Raw genomic sequence first — 18,564 nt, 5'->3', positions numbered from 1 at the left:
ATACGTTTCTGTATTCATGTTTCACATTCCACAATACATTGTATTGCGAAAATTATTACTTAAGCCATGCTTGACTATAGAGGCAAATAAAAATTAAATTTTATGTATATTAGGAATAGAATTTATATAATAGTTGAATGTAGAGTTCATATCATAAATCATATACATAACTACCTATCAAAATGTTTTGCAATGAAATTTATTATCCCCCTTTTTACGAAATAAAAACAAAATGAGGCATTTAACACCTGTAAGTAAATAATGAGTAATAACTGTAAGTAAATAATGAGGCATAGAAAATCTGTAAGGCATGTAAATAATGAAACATGTAAAATATGTTACTCATGTAAGAGCAATACAGTTATTCAACTAATATGTTTAACAATAATATTGATTCTAGATTAGCTAATTGCCCCCTTCTTGAAAAAAACATATAATGCATAGGACATTTTATAGAATTACAGCTAAACTCAAATTACATATTTTTTAGTTATTTAGTAATAGTTTGACTTATTTTATTGTGATTTTTATTTTAATTTGATTTGGCTTGGTCTGCATGATTTGTTTATGGCAAAGTATGTGAGAGCTATTTGCATAAGCAGAAGCATGCTTTCATAGAGGACTTTCTAAAAGACACTCACTCGTATCCTAATTACACATGCAGCCAATCTGTTTACCTAGAATTGCAGTCAGGTCAAACTACCAGCTTTGAGCAACTTTACTGCTCAAGCCCTGGTGGGCACATTTTTGTTATGACGGAATAAATTTTTGCATTGTATTTTTACATTTTTCTTTGAAACAGTTATGGACTTATTTTCTGTTTTTAAGCTGTGATATTGAGACTATTGTCATTTTGCAAATGACTTGTATTCATACATGTGCCCCCAATAATACTTGTGTAATTAAAATCTTGCTCAATGCTTATTATGCAAAGTATTCAATTTAAAAGTGTACCCTTCATAAAAATCATAATTGTACACATTCATAAGACATACCTTGTATATATCATACATTCAGGTTTCAGCCTTAGAAGGCCAGCGAGTGATGATGTTCCATTTGGAAAGATTGATTGGAATGAGCCTGTGCGTGTATCTAGTTATGAATGCTTCATAACTAGATAGATACTTCATTTACTGAAGAATACTACTAAATTATATAGATATTGAAACTATCAAAGTGGTAGTACAAGAATTGGATCAAAGTATGGAATCATTAATCACGGGATACTATGTATGGCTTGACAAATCTACTCCATACATTGATCTTTGCATAAATTCACCTTTGAAAACTGCCAAAAATATTTAACAAAAAAAAAAAAAAAAAAAAAAAAAAGGGGGGGGGGAGAACTCTTAATGTTATGCAATGAAAGGAATGGGTTTTTATTTTTATAGCAGGCTACACTTCCTGACAATAGATAAATTAAGTACACAAAGTAATGAAATCTTGCATCTTAAAAGGAAACCAGACACTTTTTCTGGTAGTAATGAAGAAAATCTGAAGGTATTCATTTCTAAAGTTTTCTAAAATTGCCAGAAGAAAACTTCCAAAAAATGCTACTAAATATGTAATTAGTAAAAAAAGGTTGTCATCTTGATTCATCTAAACCCCAAGATAGCAGTCAGCCTTCTACAAGTAACCCAAATAATCCTTATAGTCAAACTGAATTTGTCACCTCAACCTAGTTCAGTTTCATGTATTGAATCTCGGAGAAGTCGTGAATGTCATATTCTTTCTGGCATGTAGGCATTTGAATTCTGCTGAAGCAAAAGTTTCCTAGAGCAGCCGATGATAGAAAAAGATAAATACAAGACCATTAGCTAATGAGTTGCGCTTTATTTTGCATACACAATCTTATGCTTTCAAATATATTTTCATTTCAGAGCATGTTTGCCAAAATGAGACCTTCATTTATTACTTACTTAATTATCATTTATTATTTTAAAAAAATATATTTATTACAGAATTTCAAAATTTTAGTGATCAGTTTATTAATTAAACTTACTTAATTTTTACAAAAGTAATTATTGAGATATCTCAGACTATTATAAATCTCAGTATATCATAAATTTTAAGGTATGTATATATCTGAAACTGTTAATAAGAAATTGGGCACATTCACATTATGTAACTAAATTCATTTCATAAACTTGGTATATTTTTAATATATTAGAGGTATTTTGAACTGTGAGTCATAATTGATTTGGTTTAGTTGATTATTGCAAAGCAAACTAGGGTTCTCTTTCTAAGGGGAGGATGCCTTCGTGGAGGACTTTCTCGGGAAAACTAGCTCATATACATGGTACAGGTAGGGAAAATCATGAAAACACCCATGCAGCCAACCCAATTCTTCTGAAATCGAATAGGAACTGCCCATATTCAGTGATTCTTTACCACTCAGCCACTGGTTACCCGTGACATAAGATATGTGCTGTCATTTACACTGAGTAAAATAAATTCTGCTTTATCATAATTGATGACACTTTTGTATGTCTTGCATTAAACTCGCATTTAAAATTCTTTTACTGTAAATGCAAACTTCAATAAGGGGAAAAAATATCTCATTCAAGAACATTGAGATTAATAGTTTTAGAAATTTTTATATTACCAAGAGTAATTTCTTGTAAATAGTTATTCAGAATACCAAGAGTAGTAAATTACAAATTACAATGTTATATAGAGAAGGGAATGAAATTCTAAAATAAAATGCATTATAGATAGAACCATTGTACAGTGTAGATTATCTTGTATAAATAAAGCAACAAGAAGAAGAAAGTTCACAAGGCTTTAAACTTTACATGTCAGTATTGAAAAACCATTCTACAAAAGGATGAGAAGTTTTACACTGAATTTTGATCATGTTGTTTAATGTTTTATTAAATTGTACTTCATTTCTGAAACTTCTGCGGTACTATTTTTAGAACAGATCAAGGACTTTAAAGAACAAGTACATTTTAGTAATATGCAACGTTAATGATAAAGTTCAAATATTATTGAACAGCTGTACGATTTGTAACTGGCACTGGAAGAAGCAAAATTTATCTGATGATCCAGTCTTCATTTAATGAATTAATAGAGAATGATACAGGGTGAGCTGCTGGTCAGCATGTTAGTTACATACGAAAGTTAAACTACTTTCTTTTTTCCCACCGACAGTGAGGCAGCCAATCCATTGGGGCAGTTAGCATAGGCAAACTACTATTTGCTTGTACAAAAACTGTACTTAAAGCTTACAGCTTATTTTAAATAAATTTCGTATACTAATTACAGCTCTCCCGAAAAGCTCTGTTTTCTATCTTATTTGTTTTAGATTTCAGATTAAAGGAAAATAATCAGTTCTGTTTCTCAGAGGCGGGATTCCTGCCTGTTTGTTTTTCGTGGTTTTCTACATGTGTAACCCAGTTTCCCACTGAAAGAGCTGCACGAAGGCCCATAGCTCTCGTAAATAAATAGTGGAAAAAAAAAAAAAAAAAACAAATTCATTCAAATTCAGATTTTATGTAAAGTACATCAATTGATCGATGTATATCTTTTGCATTGAAGAGGGGGGAAAAAGAAAACTGCAGTTTTTGACACCATTAGGAGTCATACATTAAAAAAAAGAGATTCTTCTGTCTAGTAGAAAAGGTTATGCTATTAGAATATGACAGAGTAGATGTGGGCTATTTGCATAAGGTGAGGAATGCTTTCGTGAAGGATTTTTGTAGGAAAGCTCACTCATATTCGCATTCAACAGGTGGAAAAACACGAAAACAAATCATGCGCTCAACATTTTTGCCTGGGATCGGATACCGGTTGAACTACCAGTATTCGGCTGCCACAGATAGGACTTCTACACTTACAAAGAGCCTTTCGCTTAAGAACTGTTTATCACCTCTTTCCTTCCCGATGTTAGGCTTTTGTCGTTATTAGGGAATGTTGTTTACTGTTGTTTGATTTCAATGAATAAAGGCAAAGCAGACAAAGCCTCTCAACCTGAAAGATAAAATGCCTTCAGGTAGGATTTATAGGAAACTGGTTCGCATTTGTTTCATGCATCCGAATTTTGTTTATGTTTCTTTCATTTAGCTCAAAACATACGAGTACTCTCTATTTTAAGAAAAGAATGTTTTGGGGGAGTATTTTATAAGGGTAAATTACTTGTATTAATGTTACACATAGAGGGAAAATCACGAAAAGATCCGTACAGTTAGCTCGTTCATCAGTATTCGGAGCCAGGTTTAATTACTGTGGTTCAATGATCTTAATCACTTGTGTTCTAATGGGCCTCATGAGCTTTGCATTTTTATTAATCAGGCTAATTTATGCCGAAATCGCACGAAATTTACCAAAATTTAAAAAACTGCTTTCTGATGAAATATTCCAGTAATTTTGATTTATCAGAAATTTCGAAATGTGTCAGGTTTCTGGAGTATGTGTACATGTGAGCATATAATATTTAAATTTAGTCATTTTAAACATAAATCAGATAGCATATCTTTTATGATACATTGAGTAATCTTCAGTACTATGTAATTAATTCCCTAAATATGAAAGTATGTAAAACTTAAATTAGGAATTATAGCAAATCATTCCATAGAAATATGCTATGCCAGTATTAGTCTAGAAAGGATCAATTATGCGTAAATATTGTAGTAGGCATATTAGGTAACAATTTGTCAGCAGTATAGATATCATTAATTTAAAGGAGATAATAATGATATGTGTGCCTTTTGTTTTAGCATAGTTCTGCTCCCGTTACTTTTAAGCTAAACATATCACTTGAAATAAATTTCTTTTTAAAATCAGAGGGATATTATTAACAATTCTTCTTTATAAATATAAAGTTTATCCTTTATTATATAAATAATTGAAATGCTTAAATTTGGCATTCTAATAAATATTTTATCTTAACTTTCTGAAAAATTGAATTTATTTTAAAATGTATAAAAATGAATTAAATCCTGAATTTTTTCCGGTCTTATGATAATAAAATTTTAGAATCATGAGTTTGTATATTCGTATATATTATAAGAAAATATCTCATTCTTTTTTTAGGGCTTATGTGATGTAAGTGATAGTAGATTGGACTAGCAGTCGGAAGGTCTGCGGTTAGTATCTGTGCCAGAGCATAGAGGATTTTTCGTATTTTCTCCTCAGAAAAACGGATTGTATGGAAACGTGATAGACGATAATTCGTGAACACATGAATTAGGCCGATAGAGTCTCGTGCTTCTTCTCTTTCGCCCTATAAGAGGGAAAAAATAAGGAATTATGCCATTCTCCCTATCCTGCTACAAATGGATGTTCTTCCAATTAGAATTTGGAAGACATTGTTGGTAGAAGAATAATTACAGCACTGCTGAATTTTTGCATTTCTTGCTTTGAAAGAATCCAAGGTCCGCCTTTCGTAAATTTTTCAAATTTACTTTTTCTGGTATCGCTTTTCCATTACAGTATGTTGATAGGTGAAACAACCCCGTAAAACATTTTTTACATAATTTACGTTCAAGTTACATTAAAACACAATTTTCGGAATTAAACTTCCTACATATGGGTTCCCTCTTTTTTGATACTTCTAGTAAAATTATATTAGGAGATAATATAATGAATATTTCTTTAGTAAATAAATTATTATTATCTTACTTTGCGCAAGTATTAGAAAAACTTCTTTTCGAGCTAAGTGAATTTTAGATCATTCAACATATTTATATACACCGCATTTTATAATTTCATTACACAAAAGTTTTATACCTTAGAGAGTATAACTTTTCTAGTAGATTTCGTATAGCTTGAATTTTGAGGGAAAAGGAAAGTCAAGATTTTTTACAAATAAAAAAAATAAAAAATATGTACTTTCCTCCATTCAATGCTGTATCTCTTTACTGACATGTGGGTGCGATTATGGCAAAGCCTCGAGGGCTATCTGCCTAAGGGGAGGGATGCCTTCGTGGAGGACTTCCTAAAGGAAACTGGCTCGTATACACGTTACATATGGGGAAAACCATGAAAACGCCCATGCAGCAACCCCATTCGCGGGGTTCGAACCTCGGACCGAACTGTCAGTGTTCAGCGATTTTAACGCTCGGCCGCTGGTGGGCCTCTCTTTAATGACGAATTAACACCAATAGATAGGCTGTTTTCTCGCGAAGGTTCGGCCTTTCTGTAAAAGATTAGGGGAAACCGGGAAAATAATAAAATGATTTTTCACCCATGAATCGACATCTTCAAGAAGCATCGACTCCCAGTGAGTAAAAGCGACCATCTGGTAAGATGTATTTTAGCATAAAATAGTTTGCAAATCCAAATAACATTAATTTAGAGAAATATTTATGGATGCAATATATAATTCTTAGATAAAAGTATAAAAGTAAGTTAAAAGGGACGATGTAGGGTGTTTTTTGCTACTTTTAATTAGATTTGCTAACTTTACTAAAGCACGTTATATCTATCTTCTAAGACAGGAATATTTCACTTCCGGCGAACTTTCTAAGGAAAATTTACATGCATTTAGGTTTATATATAGAGCAAACCATGAAAATTCCATGCAGCTGATCTATTCCTTCATTGAAAATATAAGCCTAGAAGAATTGATAGTGTTGTGTTGCTTCAGCGACTAGATTTCTCACTTTGATTTTGGAATTAGAAATATAATTACAAAGATCTCCACTAGAGGAGACCATAATTCATTATTTTTTTCACACATATAAAATCTGGTTAAATATGTTTCCTCGTTTATAAATTACAGAAGTTTCTTTTTCAATAATTCCTGATGTTTTAAAGGAAAATTTTCATGTATTTATTTTTCTTGTAGCAGGTTTAAATAGTCGTTGATTGAAACCACACTAATTTTACCTAACAATCGGAAAATGACACAAATGACGTGAACTCTTTCATAATTATATTACTCATTAGCATTACAAAAAACTTAACTTGGGTTGAAGATCACCTCAGAAGAGTTTTTTTTAATTTCTTAATTTAGATGCCATACAGTCTGGTAATACATATCTTATATAATAATTAATAATAAGTGTGGTTATACATACTACAGTCATATGAGTGGCCGATAAGAGCTCTAAATATTAGTTGTTCGATTTGGATTCAAACACAGACGAACGAATGCGATGGCTGTGTGGTATTTTTCCATATATAACATGAGTATGAGCTATTCGTTAGAAAGTCCTCTATGAAGGCATCTTTCTACTTAAAAGCAGATAGTCCTCGTGTGTTTTGCTGTATTCAAATAATCCTAGCCTTCAAACTATGACACCTATCACTCTAAATCAAGATGAAAGTTTTCTAAACAAGATTTTTAAATTGGGCTGTGGGGGTTCCAGTGGCCAATCGCTAAAACCGCTGAATACTGGTAATTCGACATGGGTTCAAAACCGGACGAAAGCGCTTGTTCTGTGAAAGTTTTTCAACGTTCAGTGTGGATGAGATCTAGTTCCCCTTAAAAATTCCCTCCACGATAGCTTCAGTCCTCTTGCACAGATCCCAAATTCATTAAATTTTCTTTATTAAATACAATTATAATTCTTTCTTTTTAGAGAAATTGCAGGGAAAAAAACTGTAAACATCAAATCGAGTGTGATTACGAATATTTTAAAATAGTTAAAATTTTGAGCGGGAAAGCTTTTTCAATACATTCATAAGCAACTGATAATTAGGGAAAGAAAAACATTTTAAATTGGCATAAAACTTTGTCGATTTCTACAATAATTTATATAAATGCGTTTTCAGAAACTTCTGCTGAAATATGAAGAGTCGTATTTGTAAAGCATTTATTAGTGAGATCTGTAATTATATACTCAGCTTTTAGTTTTCATAACCTTCTAGTCATCAGAATAACGTCATTAAGCATAAGGGGGGACGAAAAAGGAATTTTAAAGAAAAGATTATTTTTACAAAATGACTCCAAATTTCCTGAGCTAGTATAAGTAATTATGTAACTCAAATAATTAAGTATTTGCAAAAATTTTGTTGACCTCTCTCAGTCTTACCAATATTTCTGTATAGATATAGAACATAATTATCGATAATGAGTATCATAGATAGTGGAGGATACAGAATAAGCATCACAATATATAATTATGTTTGTCGCAAAAGCAGCCATTTTGATAAATGAACATAGCTGTTGGGAATCGCGCATGAATATCACATGCATGCTTTATAATACCAAGAATGTTATAAAAATGACGGTTATTTGATATCAGCATTTACTGAAATTTCCAAAATGTTTAAAAATGTAATATTTAAGAGTCAACAAGTTTGTTTAAAAAAATTGTATGCATTTCAATCACGGTGTTTTGTCGCTATAATCGTCATCGATATTTAGACTTTTTCTCGATAAGCTACCGAGTTAAAATTTTGTACTCACACCGTTTACGGATGGAAATACGGCAAGATAAACCGAGTTTTATAAAATTCGATTTAGAGGTCTTAAAATTTAATGTTGAAAAATTTTTTTGTGCATATTTCCATTTAAAGAATAAACTAAAAATCTCACAGATTTTAAGTTTGCATCACTTTACAGAGCGTAAAATAGCTTTTGAAATAAAATTTGCATAAAATTAATATAATTTCTGATTTTGGGCGAATTTTTAAAACTTTATACTTTTATGAGGTAAGAGGAATTTTGGAAGTAAAAGACAACCAAAAGGATAAAAATAATTTGTTGTACAGATTAATGGGAATAACAGCCCCTTTGAAAAATTCCTGTACAGTTTTATAACAAGAATAAGATTCTTAAATAACGAAATCAAATAATCAAATCACATCGTCAAAAGTATAAGATTTATAAATTTATCAAGAGAGCTTTTATTATTCGTGATATAAATTTGTAGAAGTTTTTTTAAAGAGAATTATTTAATCATGTGTTCCCAATAAATTATATACAGTCAAAAGTCGTTAATTCGGACACCCATAATCCGGAACTCAAAGCTACAAACTTTCTGCGCATGCGCATAAGACCTTTACCGCTATGAATTTGCATGTGCGTGTGCGCAAAATACGTTTATGAATGCACGTTTAATGTATAACGGATGGGATAAGCTAAGCTAAAATTATCTATTTCAGTTAATGTTGCAGATTGCGTTGTTCCTTAATCTTCGAATTGGATCCGGATTATTATTTTTTGCAGACTGTTAGAGCAATTTTATAGAAGTAAGCTTGAACTTTGGATTATGTCAAATAGAATTTTCGATATGTATTTACTAATATGTAAAGGATATACAAAGCGAAAGTATCTTTCGGAGTCCATTAAACAAAAAGTGGAATTGCTGCAATAAATGGATAAAGGCATATCCTTTGTTTATCTTTAACGCCGCGGCGGCGTGCAATGAATTGGAAGTTGATCTGTCAGCACTATCCTTATCTTAAGGGCAGATGTTTTTATTTTATTTGGCTTATAATTGCTCACTCAATGTAGTATTTTATCTCGATGTACTCTGATACGATTTAAATCAAATGCCTCGTCATCATAATTTGCTTCCGACAGCGAAGAAAGTGACAGAGGTTATTGAAAACAAAAAAATTTCGATTGACAAATTAGTCGGTATTCTCGACACAGCAATTATAGGACTTGAACAGCGGAACTTTGTAACTGAACAAGAAATTATGTATGTTTATAGAATTAAAGAGAATGTATTATCACATAAAAATCGAAGCAACTTAAACAACTTACATTGAAAGCAATGTTTAATAAAGTAAACAAATAAATATTAAGCTTTTTTTTGTACATTTTGATACCCTTTAGATAATAATTGTTCTTTATTTTGTAAATTACGGTTTCATATTTTTAATTTTATAATTTCTGCATGCCATTTTACCAGATTTAAACTCATGATCTATAATCCGGAAAAATCGATGATCCAGAATCGCCGAAGTCCCGATGAGTCCGGATTAACGACTTTTGACTGTAATACATTATTTTCTCATTTTGATTCATTAATAATTTTATGAGTCATAAATATAAATTTATTTTATAAAAACTTGTTTATTTTATTCAATACTTGTTCTAAAACGGAAATTCTTAATTTTTTTTATATATACATTCACTTTGTAGCTAGTAATAAATTTGTTTCCTTAAGAGTCAGTGTAAGGCCTTTATCTCAAAACATCAATAAGACTTCTCTCTGTGCTAAGACAGGTGTCTAGAAACTGAGAATCTGAAGGAGTGATGTCACATCCAGTACAGGAATTTTAGAAGTTGAAGATATCAGATGGCGCCCTCTAGTGGGAGGAAAAATCATTTAAGATATCTAATCTGAGAAAAGGGAGTACTGCTTTGCACAATCATCAATTATTATTTTTATTTAATTTTATAGAAAATAACCTGATTTAAAATTATAATTCAGAATGTTAAACAACATTTATCTAATTTTTACGTCAGCTAGTTTAATTTTCATTATTATTGAAAATTCTTTGAATTAAAAAAATAGATAAATATCATTTTTATAAAAATCATACTTAAATATCTTATATAATGCTCATTAAATTAAAAAAAAACATATACAGTCAAAAGTCGTTAATTCGGACCTCAAAGTCGCGTTGACGCATGCGAGTTTAATGTATAACGGACGGGATAAGCTAAGCTAAAATTATCTATTTCAGTTAATGTTGCAGATTGCGTTGTTCCTTAATCTTCGAATTGGATCCGGATTATTATTTTTTGCAGACTGTTAGAGCAATTTTATAAAAGTAAGCTTGAACTTTCGATTATGTCAAATAGAATTTCCGATATATATTTACTAATATGTAAAGGATATATAAAGCGAAAGTACCTTTCGGAGTCCTTTAAACAAAAAGTGGATAAAGGCATATCCTTTGTTTATCTTTAACGCCGCGGTGGTGTGCAATGAATTGGAAGTTGATCTGTCAGCACTATCCTTATCTTAAGGGCAGATGTTTTTATTTTATTTGGCTTATAATTGCTTACTCAATGTAGTATTTCATCTCGATGTACTCCGTCTTTGATATGATTTAAATCAAATTTCTTGTCATTATACAGTCAAAAGTCGTTAATCCGGACTCGTCGGGACTTCGGCAATTCCGGATTATAGATCATCAGTTTAAATCTGGTAAAATAGCATGCAGAAATTATAAAATTAAAAATATGAAGCCGTAATTTACGAAATAAAGAACAATTACGATCTAAAGGGTATCAAAATAAACAAATAAAGTAGCTTTGAGGTACGGATTATAGGTGTCCTAATTAACGACTTTTGACTGTAATTCGCTTCCGATAGTGAAGAAAGTGACAGAGAGGTTATTGAAAACTAAAAAATTTTGATTGACAAATTAGTCGGTATTCTCGACACAGCAATTATAGGACTTGAACAGCGGAACTTTGTAACTGAACAAGAAATTATGTCTGTTTAATAGAATTAAAGAGAAAGTATTATCACATGAAACGAAGCAAAACTTAAACAACTTACATTGAAAGAAATGTTTAATAAAGTAAACAAATAAATATTAAGCTATTTTGTAAATTTTGATACCCTTTAGATAATAATTGTTCTTTATTTCGTAAATTACGGTTTTATATTTTTAATTTTATAATTTCTGCATGCCATTTTACCAGATTTAAACTGATGATCTATAATCCGGAATCACTGAAGTCCCGACGAGTCCGGATTAACGACTTTTGACTGTAGTTAACAGGTTGATGTTATGGAAAATAATCAACAAATATTAAAATAAAAAGTTATATTAAAAAAGAAATAAAAATATTTATGATCTGAGCTCTTCTAATTTTTAAAGCATACAAATGTTTAAGAAATGTGTAATCTATGGATGGAAATAAATGACTTAGTTAAAAAAAAAAAACATAGTAACATTGAATAAATCATGTTTAAAATAATAATTTAAATATCACTTTCTTCTTTAGAATTTGAATTCTTGTTCAGAATTAAAGATAAGGCTATATTTTGTTGTTCAATAGGATTTGGTTTTACAATTGGATTTCTTGGTTTTTTACGAATTCTACGTGTAGAGTACAAAGGTCTCTGACAGGTAATGTTTTTGTTTGCAGGGACTTTTTTAAGATTATCTTGTGACGTAAGTGAACAATTGGTTGATGTAATGGCATATATCTATTGGTGAAATTAGTCTTTCAACTGCTTCAAACTGACTATCTGATGATATAGAATCAATAATGCTTGTAATTTTTTGTTTGAGTTTCTCTTTTTTAAGAGAAAGGTTTAGGTTTGATAGAGGGGAATCATTTTTACTTAGCTCGAAAACTAATGAGTCTGACTCTTTATTTTGATCAGCAACATGCATATGTTATCATCATCGTTTTGAAGAATTACTTCTTCAGAATTATTTCCAGTGTTCATGGATTTTATTAGACATATTAAATGGATATGTTCCACATATTCCATTTTATGCTGGAATCTATACAAGTAAACGTATAATTGTGAATACATGACTTGCACTCCAAGCAAGTTAATTGGCATTTGCAATCAATGCCTGATTGTTGTACAAAATACACATCTTGGATTTCTGATGTTGAAATTACATTCCAGCCAGTTTCAGTTTTCGAGACCAGTTCATTAGGAAGCTTTAAGCTTAAATCATGTCTCTTACAAAGCTCAATGAACTTATTTGTGAGCTTTGCTTTATGCATGATTATTAGTCTATCAAATAATTTGTCTTTGATAAATTGCATAAGTATGTTTATCGATTTATCCAATCTTTTTATGTGTTTACCTCGTAAGTAAACATGCTTGATTGTGCGATGCATACTCTCAACATACATACTGGCATTAATACCACAGTGTAACCTGTGACAGTATGCTCATGTTTCCACGCAGTTTGCATAATTAGATACAAAATATTTTCCAAAGTCAGAAGTTTTATCATTATTTAACATCAACGAAATAGCTTCTGTTAACATTTTACGAAAAGCAGTGGAATCTCGCTCTTCCAAAAGTGTGCGTACTATTTTATACACCTTCAGTTGCTTTTCTGTTGAATTATTTTTTTTAAGATTATTTCTTCACGCACGGTCTACATGCCATGTACAAATTAATCTTTTCTTTGGAACTTCCATAACCTGGCACTTTAAAAAGAGTGTGCCATATCAGACATAAAGATATTAGCCTTAACAACTTTATTTTTTATGTATTTAAAAAATATCGAAAGGAAAATTTCATCAGTTCTGTTTGATATTAGAAATCCACATGGAAAGCCTTGTCTGATATCATTGAGACCAAGAATTGTTATCAATTCAAACTGATATGCATTCAATCCGTGTGTCCCATCCACACAAACACAATCTGAGCCGTATTTTTTTTAAAATTTTAGATTGAGCATCTGTCGTTATCATTAACACAAAATCTTAATTTTTTTAATTCATTATGATGTTAATCAACAGTTCCCTGAGGTTTATAATAAAGGACAATGCTTTCATTGCTTCTCATTTCATTTACCCGTGCATTTACACTTGTACCATCATCTTTGTTTAGTATGGGTTAAATTGTATCTATTTTCAATGTTTAGCAGATCTTTCCTTGTTGTGAGATGAATTCTATCCAAGTTACAGCCAGATATCGTATTTCGAATATCATTAAGGATAACACATTCAATGGTATGTTTGAAGCAATTTTTGTTGCTAGAAGTTGTTTTTCTATCTTTGATAAAAACATGTGTTTAAGTTCCCTTTCGTGAGCGATGTGTGTTTTCATAAAAGAAACTTTGCATTGACCACTTTGATAGCTTTTATTTTTGATGGACAATATGAATTGCTTTTTTTTTTGTAATTTTAGATGTCTTTTACCCAAAGATTTTGTTGCAAAATGACCTGAACAGTGACGGCTGAAATAGTGATATTCTATACCAGATGAAGTTATTTTAATTCCACAGTCTTTTTAGATCTTTTGTTTCTTTTTCAACACTGAGCTTTCATGCTTCAAACTCTTCAAAAGATGAAAATAAAAAATTATCACATTCAAGCCTAATATCGTGTTTGGAACCGAAATGGGCTTCAAAATTGGTTTTCAACCCTGTAAAATCACACAAAGGACACTCAAGAGGCTTATTATCTTTCTCTTTATGCCTTAAGTGCGTTTTGCAAAAGTGCACTTTGCAACTCCCATTTGAAGCCACTGTTAACTTTATTGATTATGAGCAGTACAAACTCATTTTCTTCGTTTCATTTTCAGTATTATCTTTAACTCTCTATTTTGAGCAATTACACACAAAATAAAAGTGTTGACTACCCACTTTATTTTTCTTACTTCCACCACAGTCTTTGATGAAACATGAATTCGTTTCACTTTCTAAGTTTGCTTTAAACTTTTCGAATTCTTCAAGTGAAGTGAACTCTAAATCATCATATTCAAGAGTAATGTTATGCTCGTTACATACATGAATTTTAATCTCGTCCATTTTAGCACAGAAATCCCACAAACTGCATTTTATTTCCACCATCTTTGAAAATGGCGGGAAAAATATGATATTCTATCTTATTTTCACAATTTTCCGCCTACTAGAGGGCGCCACTCTAAAATTCGGGTAGTGGATGTGACGTCAGTTTTTCAGATTCTCAGTTTCTAGACACTTGTCGCGCTAAGTTGCTACAGCGATTTCGAAAGGCATCATAGGAAAAAGTACACATTTTTCGGTAAACTTCCGGTATCAGGGTCTCAGTTATCTGTAAAATTCAAATAAAAATATAATGTTGCCAATTAATGAAACTTAAATAGTTGCTAGAAAACTGTTCTGCTCATTAAGTCTTATAATATTAAGATCTCTCAACAATAAAGTATGATATACGCACTTATAAGAATAAAAGTATTGATTTAAGGTTTGAATGGATAATTTTGTAAGACGATCTATTTGATAGTTGTTTAGAGCTGTGGAGTAAGGCTAGTAGCTCTACTGTGGAGGGATGAAATTCAGCCTCAGAGCAACAACTGAAGTGAAGTGATGTAAATGTATGTATTAACTCGTAGACAAGATTTCGCTGAGAGCAAATATTGTACTATAGTAAGTGTAACATTTTTATTTAAACATTTGTGTTTTCATAAAAATTATAATACTAATCCGATGCAGAATTTGTAAGTGTATACTTAGAATAGTAAGATTTGTTTTGATTTTTTTTCGTGTATCACTGAATGTCCTTTTTGGTCCAAAATATTTTTCGTATTATCTTTAGTGGGAACGTGTATTGTGCGATCGAGATATACATTTGGTAGTATTTTAAAATGATTCACTTTATAATATATTTATGTAATAATGCTACACGAAGCATTTCTAGTTAGTATATTTTTTAAAATTAGAGTTTCATTGACCTACTCGGTGGATTTACCAGTCATTGCTTTGGTAGCCATTGTCCTATTTTGTGATTTAGAAAAGAGAGAATGTTTCATTAAAACGTTGGCAGTAATAGTAAGATTTTAATGAAATTTTTTTTTTTAAAGTAATGATTTTGAGTAACTGTAAAGAACTTATTCATTTAAAACGATGGGTGGGTAAAAATATATTTAAAGGTACCCCTTGCCGAAACTTAACGATTTTTGGCAGTACATGAATACCGAGTTGTGCAATTATTTGACTTGCGTAGCGGCGCCACAAAGCCAAAATAACAAGACAAAGAATTGCACAAACTCGGTAACCATGTACACATCAACCTATTTTCACTTAAAAAAAACATCCCAAAATTGCACAAAAATGGCATTGTGCACTCCCTTCACTTTATAAATGCACACATAGACCTATTGTCACTTAAAAACAGGTCAGATAATTGCACAAACTGGGCTAAATCGCCGCTACACAAAGCCAAAATAACAAGACAAAGAATTGCACGTACACATTGGTATCCATGTACACTTCGATCTGTTTTCACTTTAAAAAACATCCCAGAATTCACAAAAATGGCATTGTGCACTCTCTTTATCCATGTACACCTCAACCTAATTTCACTTCAATCACATAATTGCACAAACTAGGCTTTGCGCATTCCCTTGAGTTTGTCCATGTACACATCGATATATTTTCACTTAAAAAATCAAATGAGCAACCAATTCTACAGTAGAGGCAACAAAAAATGCATAATCTCAATAAACTACATTTTAAACCAAACAATGAAATAACATAAAAAAGAAAAGCCTGTTATGTATTTAAGCACTACACAAAGCAAATATCCCCTTACTTTATTTAGAAATTCCTTCATCTTCAGTCTGTGGCACACAAAATTCCTTAACAGCATCCAAAAACTTCATAAAATTATCTGACCTAGAATCCATATATTGGCGTCGCCACATAAATTCACAAAAATAAGAGTAAAAAATATCCTACATAGTTCCGGACTGTTTGGAAAATGGCTACTAAGTAAACCTTCATTTACACACCAGTCAATTAATGCACTTTTCCCCTTTCGTTCCAAATCGTACAGAAACTTCAAATTAATCTTACTACATTCAGCCATTCTGCCGTCTAAACAATGAAACAAGCAATGCACTTCCTAACCAACACACACCACGAAATGCCTTATAAGTACATACCATGATTCAAAATTTCCCGGAATAATGCAAACGATTACGTCATACTAGGGTTTCCATAACATTCAACTACTCTCGTTACCATAACTGAAACAACAAATTCACGATAATACAGGGGTACCCTAACATCAACTCTAACCCGTTGGGCGATATAAGTGTAAAGTCATTACCAGTTTCAGTGTTTTTAAATTTCTAAAAAATTTTATTCACTTAAAATCTAGTAGAATATTTTAACGGCTGAGTTGTAACGGCCAGGAATTCTTTTTTTTTTCCGTCAACTTTAGAATTTTAGAACAGTTCAACTTTTTTGTCGCTATAGTCATGTTTGTTTACAAGTCCCTTGAGCACTAGTGGTGAAAATTCCTAAAACCTGACAGCAGTACTCATTAGTAGCTCAAAGTAGATATCAGTTCCTGGATTTTAAAAATTTACATTTTTTTACTCATTATTCTTCAATAAAAAAAGTTTGATATTAATTTTAATAACATATACAATTAACACTTCTGATACATTTTGATTATAAGCTCTGTGAAAAATCAAAACTGTGAACTAGCGAAGAGCATTTTTTACCTATCTTTATGGCTCATAACTACTATTCTGTTCATAAATAATAAAAAGAAAGGGTACAACTCTAATATACGCCCTAATTTCACCAAATGTGGCGATATGTGTTCTGCGCTGGTTTTTGGTGCGATTGCGTGTTCTATGGCAACCCTGTTGACATTGAAAAATCTTTCGCTGGAGCTCGTTGGTTCGCCTCTGTGTCTGAGAAGATGGGAGGGAAAGATAAAATGGTAGTTGTTGAATTGAAGTTCGGCAAAAGGAAATATGATTGTGGCTATCCTGTTGAGGGGTAGTGGGTATTTGGAAGTGTGGAAAGAGGGTCTGGGAGATTATTTTTATTGGCAGTGCATGATAGAAGTAGGGATTTGTGATTTTATTTATTTGTGAACCATAGTATAAATTTTCTGGATAGTGTGTCTGGCTGTCATGTAAATACGATAGTGATTACGTGGCGGCATGTTAAAGGCGGTATGAAGTTTATATTTCTGCAATTCGAAAACGCATTAATTCATGGTAAGTGCATTTTAATTTATCCTTGTTGTTATTTTGTAGAATGTTATGTTCATTGGTTCTTTAGTATGAATTTCAGTCGTTATTGTTGTTTTGGAACTACTCTGATATGTGCCCTCAAGATGCCAATTTTCTTGCCAAACATTTTTGGTCAGAAACTCCACGTTGCCATATTACTATCTAAATTTTTTGTCTACATTTCGAACTTTAAGCCTAAAATGTCTCCAAAACACACAATTTAAGCTAAAAATCCGGAAAAAAAAATTAGATAGCCAAAAACGTAAATAATAAAATATATTTGACAAGAATCCATGTACACAGCGATATGTTTTAACTTAAAAAAACATCTACGAATGGCACAATATAGGCAACGAATGAATCTACGAACTACGCACACCTCACTTTAATAAATTAACAATAAATTTCGAAGAATACCATATACACAGCATTCTGTTTCAACTTTAAAAAACATCTACGAATTGCACAATCTAGACACTGTGCACTAATCAACAAAATAAACTAAAATAAATTTCAAAAATTCAAAAAAACAACAATAACGACAGAAATTCATGCTAAAAAAACAATGAACATAACATTCTACAAAATAAGAACAAGAATAAAATGCACTTACCATGAATTAATGCTTTGGTTGATCTTTGGATTATGGTAACTTGGCGATTTTTTGCCGAAAATTTGGCGACCAACTCTGCTACAGCAACCCTCTATTTTTTTTATTTTCACCGCCATTTTGTCTTCACGAAGTAAAGACGTTTCTTTTCTTTTTATTTACTGAACACTTTTTCCAACAATCTACTAGCCGAATTACACTTATGCTAGAAATTTTATGTAACAAAACTGCTTAATCATGACAAATATTAACTGCAAAATTGGGAAAAAGTGCACAATCGCAAACTCCTTGCGTGTTTTTCAGAATAGCACATACACATAAACCATTTACACGTCGACTTATTTTTACTTAAAAAAAAAAATCCCAGAATTGCACAAA

General features: G+C 31.3%; 1 protein-coding gene across 2 annotated transcripts in view; it reads left to right on the top strand.

Annotated features, from left to right (window-relative positions):
• The window catches only part of Spt6 (transcription elongation factor Spt6), a 171,550-nt gene that overhangs the window by 7,039 nt on the left and 145,947 nt on the right, over positions 1–18,564 (top strand). The window contains exon 1 of one of the 2 annotated variants that reach the window (XM_085813572.1): positions 14,828–14,970. The exons of the other annotated variant lie outside the window; for it this stretch is intronic. The gene's annotated coding sequence lies outside the window, so the exon portion shown is untranslated. Of the gene's footprint in view, positions 1–14,827; positions 14,971–18,564 lie in introns of those variants that run through there. 2 annotated transcript variants of the gene reach the window in all.

The sequence above is a fragment of the Stegodyphus dumicola genome, chromosome 3, assembly GCF_044657685.1.
Source record: "Stegodyphus dumicola isolate Sdum_Otavi_A_Nest chromosome 3, ASM4465768v1".
NCBI lineage: Eukaryota > Metazoa > Arthropoda > Arachnida > Araneae > Eresidae > Stegodyphus > Stegodyphus dumicola.
The sequence above is the reverse complement of the archived record's forward strand: the minus strand, read 5'-3'. Positions and strand labels throughout refer to the sequence as shown.